At 42.6% G+C, this 5,574-nt stretch overlaps 1 long non-coding RNA gene across 1 annotated transcript; it reads left to right on the top strand.

The window, feature by feature from the left end:
* The first annotated feature begins 604 nt into the window (after positions 1-604).
* LOC115252820 (uncharacterized) lies at positions 605-3,209 on the top strand. The gene is made up of 3 exons (XR_003891152.1): positions 605-623; positions 792-834; positions 1,859-3,209. It is a non-coding gene; the product is annotated as an uncharacterized lncRNA (long non-coding RNA).
* Positions 3,210-5,574: the final 2,365 nt, after the last annotated feature.

The raw sequence follows: 5,574 nt of genomic DNA, 5'->3' as shown, positions 1-5,574 counted from the left end.
AAATATCATCGCTGGTTTACTAAATTGCTCTATTATCATTATTACTGTTAAGTCTCCAAAAATAAATCTAATTTCTAATGGATTAAATGGGCCCATCAGCAGGAGGGTCCCCTACATGAGCCTGGTCCTGCGCCAGGTTTCTTCCTGTTAAGGGGAGTTTTTCCTTGCCACTGTGCTTGTTGGGGGTCAGGCCCTGGGACTCTGGAAAGGGTCTAGAGACAATTTTGATTGTAAAAGGACGCTATATTAATAAAGATTGGTTGATTGATTGATTGATGATTGATTGATTGATTGATGATTGATTTGTTTTCATTAAACCTGTTCATTAAAACTGAAAGTTAGCACTTGAGTCCCGTTACAAACTTCTCTTAATGGTAACGTTTTCATGGTATCACCTGTGTCCGTCCCCATGCTTCCTAACCTTATGTTCTTTGTGCCATATTCACTGTTCAGCAATCCTGGGTGAACGTGATACTGTGTGCTTAAAGAGGGGAAACTGACCTTCTACAAGGATGCACGCAACCATAACACAACTTACAATGAAGAGCCTCCCCTCGACCTGAGTAATTGCTCGTTGATCCTTCAATGGCTATAAAAAGAAGAAAAAATGTCTTCATTCTCCGGTTAGTACGGACTCTCCTCCCGCACCACCTGAAATGCCATAAAGTATAACTTTGCAATTCCAACACACGTGCACACAGTGGCAGATTTTTCCAAACTGACTTTTTGTCCCAGTTTTTGGTGATAAAGTTGTTGGTAAATATAATCCATGGTGGTTTTCTCTGACACAGAATGGACGATGGAAACAACTTTGCATTCCACGCAAAAGATGAGGTAAGACCATCACTAATTAAGAGAAATGAATAGAATCAAATTCCTGTCGTGTTGAATTATCCGTGTTTATTTAGTCTGTGTGTCAGCGAACACATGTCTTCTAACTGGAACAATAAATCGCATCTCCAGTTTCCTAAAGTTGTGTCTCATATTTATTCTCGGTCCCTGCTTGGATAAACAGTTGCTGCTCTATTAACTAGCATGATGACTAGTTAACCTGCTTTTGTAATAAACGGTTTCAGACAGCATGGTCATGTCGTCCACAGTAAAGCTGTTCCAGAGGCTGGTGAACACGGGCACACACACACACACACACACACACACACACACACACACACACACACACCCAGCTGTGCCCTCCTCACCATGACAGTCTGTTCCCAGAGCAGGTGAGGACACCTGTGATGTGTACCAGAGGAACAGCTGAGCAGCTCCACCGCCATGAGAACAAGCGGAGCCTGGCTGAGCTCTATCTCAGCCAGGATCAGGTTGTGGTCTCGGCATCGACCCACCAGCTGTGCACCTCTTCTCTGTAGGCCAGGTCAATGTTGTCCCTGATGAATCCCGCCCCCGTGGTCACCGTGTGGTCAGTGGCAGATGGGTGATGCAGTGGTGGATGAGCAGAGGAAGGAGCAGACGAAGGGGCTCGTTGCCACTCTGATGTCCTGATAGGTGTCCTCAGGGTCTCCTCACCAGCTTATTGAGCTTCATGACTTTAGCATATTGTAAAGTGGCTTTTAATTGGTCCAAGTAATGATAATCTCTCCGATGTTCTCTGAGTATTAGTTGATGAAAGCTGACCCAGACGTGGAATCCTCATCAAGTGACAGCTGCTGGGAACGTGTCATAGTCCTTACACTTAAAAGCAGTCCTCACTTTTACATCAGTGGTGGATCTTGAGCACTTTGTCACAGTATTTTTATGCATGAAACAGCATCAACTCTACACAGAGATGCTGCTGAAAAGATGGGTCAAATGATCGTAAGACAAAGACTTTCTGAAGTGCCGCATCTTTCTCTTTTAGGAGGACCTCAAGGCCTGGACTTCAAATATTACCATCTGTATAGCTGAATATAAGGCTATGAAAAAGTGGGACAAGCCAGACATGACGCCCTTGGATCCCGACCATTCTGAGAGGAAGGAGAAATCAGAGGGGGACGTGGACGCCAGGTCAGAGAGATCTGAGCAGGCCTTGGGGGATGAGAGGTCAGACAAAGGGGATCGCTCAGAGAAGTTAGACACGTCTGAAATTGCTGACAGGATGGAGGGTGGGGCGGGAGAATCTAGTGCTTCTCTAAAGAGTAAATGACAATCATGTTTATCTTGTAACATTTCATTTCATGACTAAAGCTGGAGGAGGTGCTCAGAAGGTGGGAGGGAGGGAGGGAGGGATGGGAGCCTGTAGGTCTGTAGATCCTCACTGACGTGCTATGGGACAACTGATGCTTGGAACTGTGACTCCACTCCACTTCACCCAGATATCAGAGCTTTTTGGTGCCACCTGCTGCCGCCAGGAGGCCAGATAGCGACACAGGAAAGTCCTGGGAATCCAACCCTGTAACACTGTTGCTTGTTTAATCTTGAATTGCCACATTCTGTCTTATGGGTTCAACAGATCCTGTAATGTTCTGTCTAGCTAGATTATTCCAAGAGGTAATGAATGACAGCAATATGCATTCGTATTACTTCCCATTGTGACAAACAATTAAAAATTTGTTTATCTGCAATTTTACATCTGTTACTTTGTGCATTTTAGTTATGTTATATGAACCACAATGTCATTCCCATCTCCCAGCATTTCTGGACTGCTGTTTTAATGGAATGCCGGCGTTCCTCACGACAACACAGTGATTCGTCTTTTTCTAAATTCCTTTTTAGTTGAAATGATGCTTCCAAATTTGATTTATAGACCCGATGTGTTCAAAGTGACACCATGGTTTTGTAAAAATTAAGAAAATGGGACATCGCATGTAACAGTCCGCTAGTGCACCAATTTACCATGAAATAGGTCGTTTGGAATTTGGATTGAATTGGTAATAATGTGATATAGTAGGTGTGCGTGTGTTGGGGTTAATGCCCAATATACGCACTTTTAACATGAATCAGTAACGGTTTGTGCACTATAAAGTACTCCTTTCAGTTGGTTCAATAGTAGAAACCATAAAAACCAGAGAATTACCACAGAAATCAGCCCAGTTGGATCTGAATCACGGTCTGATTACAATATATAAATAAAAGACGGACCAAATGGAAAACTGTCAAAATTCAAGTCATTGCTTGTATAAATCTATGTAACGTCTGTAGTCCACCGCTCCGTCCAATGAAAGCAACACTCTCAAGGGGCATGGGTTAACTTTAAACATTGATGTCTCAAATATAGGGAGAAGAGATCATTTCCAATTAAATATGCAAAGTATTTGGACATCTTATAGTGTAAATGTACCAATATATACATATGTAGCTGTATCAAAGATCGTTGTCCTTGGAATGGCAGCAAGACAAATTGGTGTTGCTCATAAAGCTGGAATAAAGTATTTTTTACCTCCTTGAATGAAATAATGCCGACAGTGTAAAAGTGTATCTACTCTCTGAACCTGATTCTGATGAATCTGGTGGATACTGATGTGTAGGAACGAGAGGATCAGTGCGTCTCCCAGCAAACGTATTCCTCCTTTATGAGCTCCCCCCCCCATCAGATGCTAACCCCACATCCAAGTCTCCACCGTGTATGTGTGTGTGGGGGGGGGGACGAGATGTGTAGACACAATCAAACTAACTTCACTACGGAGGCAAAGGATCCGGCGATCACAAAGATTACGCCCCAGTGGGATTTTTCCTGTATGTTGATTTTGTTACATTTGAAAATTCCTTCAAGACATTTCAGACATGAAGTAGACAGGATATTTGTCATGCTCCCAAACCTGATACCATAAAACAAACGCGAGTCAAAGACTGTGGCCACACTGTGCTCTCTTTGTATTATATCAGATGCAACATGAATGTAGTCTTCATCTCTCTGTGATTTAAGTGCCCGGCTCTGCAGGATGGCTGACCCTTGTTTGGAAGAGCCTCTCGCTAACTACGCGCCTTTTATTGGCTTATTTGGTGAGAAGTGTTTGGGACTGTTAGGACGGCTCTGACCCACATCAGTTACACACTTTTTGCCGACACACAGTTATGCATCATGTCTGTGAGTACAAAACATATTGCCAATTTTTTCCCTTAAATTTTGTCTTGCTGACATAGAATAAAAAACTCCAATCGGAACTATTTAAATCTGTCATAAAATCACTAAAATAGACACATTTCCTCAGGAGCAATGTTGGTCAACTCTACTGCCTTTATATTATATATATTTAGGGAACACAAAACAACATATATCATAATGATGTATACATCAGCTATTTCATTATGTCATGTACTGTACATCAGTATATGATATATTCTCTACATGATAATCACACCCTGGAGTTGAATTTACCTACATACTGGTACTAGTGCATGACCTAGACTTTGATGGACCTTGTAAGGCTATTTTACAATCTTGTCCATTTGGGATAATCTCCAAATGTTTCATTTCTATACTTTTGCCTCGGTACCTATAGCTGGTCCCATTTTAGTGACAGTGGAAAATAGGAATGGTGTGATGCAGGGTCTACAACCAAAATATATTATGTGTCTGTACACACACACACACACACACACACACACACACACACACACACATAGACGTATGTAACATGTAAATATAACTGCACAAACTCTGCACAAGTTTATTTATGGTTTAAGAATGTACATTTCAGTTACTGAATTCAATTAAATTTGCCAAAACTTGTTTGTGGAATCAAGACATGTGGTATCGTCTCATAAAATTGGTTCATCACTTTATGCTTTGTCATTGTCATTTATTTCAGTAAGTCAGTGTAAATTCAGTTACATTTGAATCTGAAGCTAAACATTTGCAACTGGATAGGAGCCAAATCCAGAATCCATCCAATCATTCTGGGTTTGCCCTGGTCATGTGACAGGAGAGCCCCCTGCTGCTCCACAGGAGGCCAGCTCAAAAGCTCTGGGAACTAACTACTGTGCAACCGTCACTAGGTTCCTCTTCTGAACTGACACATTTTGCTCGTATGGGTTTGCCAGATAATGTAACGTTCTGCCTGATCCCAAGAGATAATGACATCTGCTCCAGCAGGACCTCTAGCTCCGTAAGGGACACGGCTGATGGCTTCATGTCTGTTTCCAAGCATAGCTAGAGACATTTAGCATTTTTAGCCAACATATGCAAATGAAGCTTCATGTGGGACCAATGCTTTTGATTGGACCAGAAAGCATACAGGAAAAACTCGACAAATTTTATACGCTTTAATGCACAAAAAGAGGGCTGGTAGTCTCCCTCCTGAAGTTGGGGAAGAGAGGTGTCCTGAGGAGATGAGCAAAAACCAACAAGATTACTGAATGAAAAAGTCTGAAATTTCAGAGTCATTTACCGCTAAGCTGACAAAGAGGGCAGAGCAGGACAAAGGAACAAGAGAACCAAACACACAGGGACATGCTAGTACCTCCCCCTCAACTGGCCCCTCCTGGAACCCTGCCAGGCTGGTCGGGATGGTCCTGGTAAAAGTCGTGCAGGGGTCCATTGTCCAGAGTAATCCACTACCATTCCTTAGGATTCTACCCCTACAAGTTGACCAGGAACTGGAGACCACATCAATGCTGGCGGACATCAAAAAAACT

This window comes from Takifugu rubripes, chromosome 15, assembly GCF_901000725.2.
Source record: "Takifugu rubripes chromosome 15, fTakRub1.2, whole genome shotgun sequence".
In the NCBI taxonomy this organism is placed as follows: domain Eukaryota; kingdom Metazoa; phylum Chordata; class Actinopteri; order Tetraodontiformes; family Tetraodontidae; genus Takifugu; species Takifugu rubripes.
The sequence above is the reverse complement of the archived record's forward strand: the minus strand, read 5'-3'. Positions and strand labels throughout refer to the sequence as shown.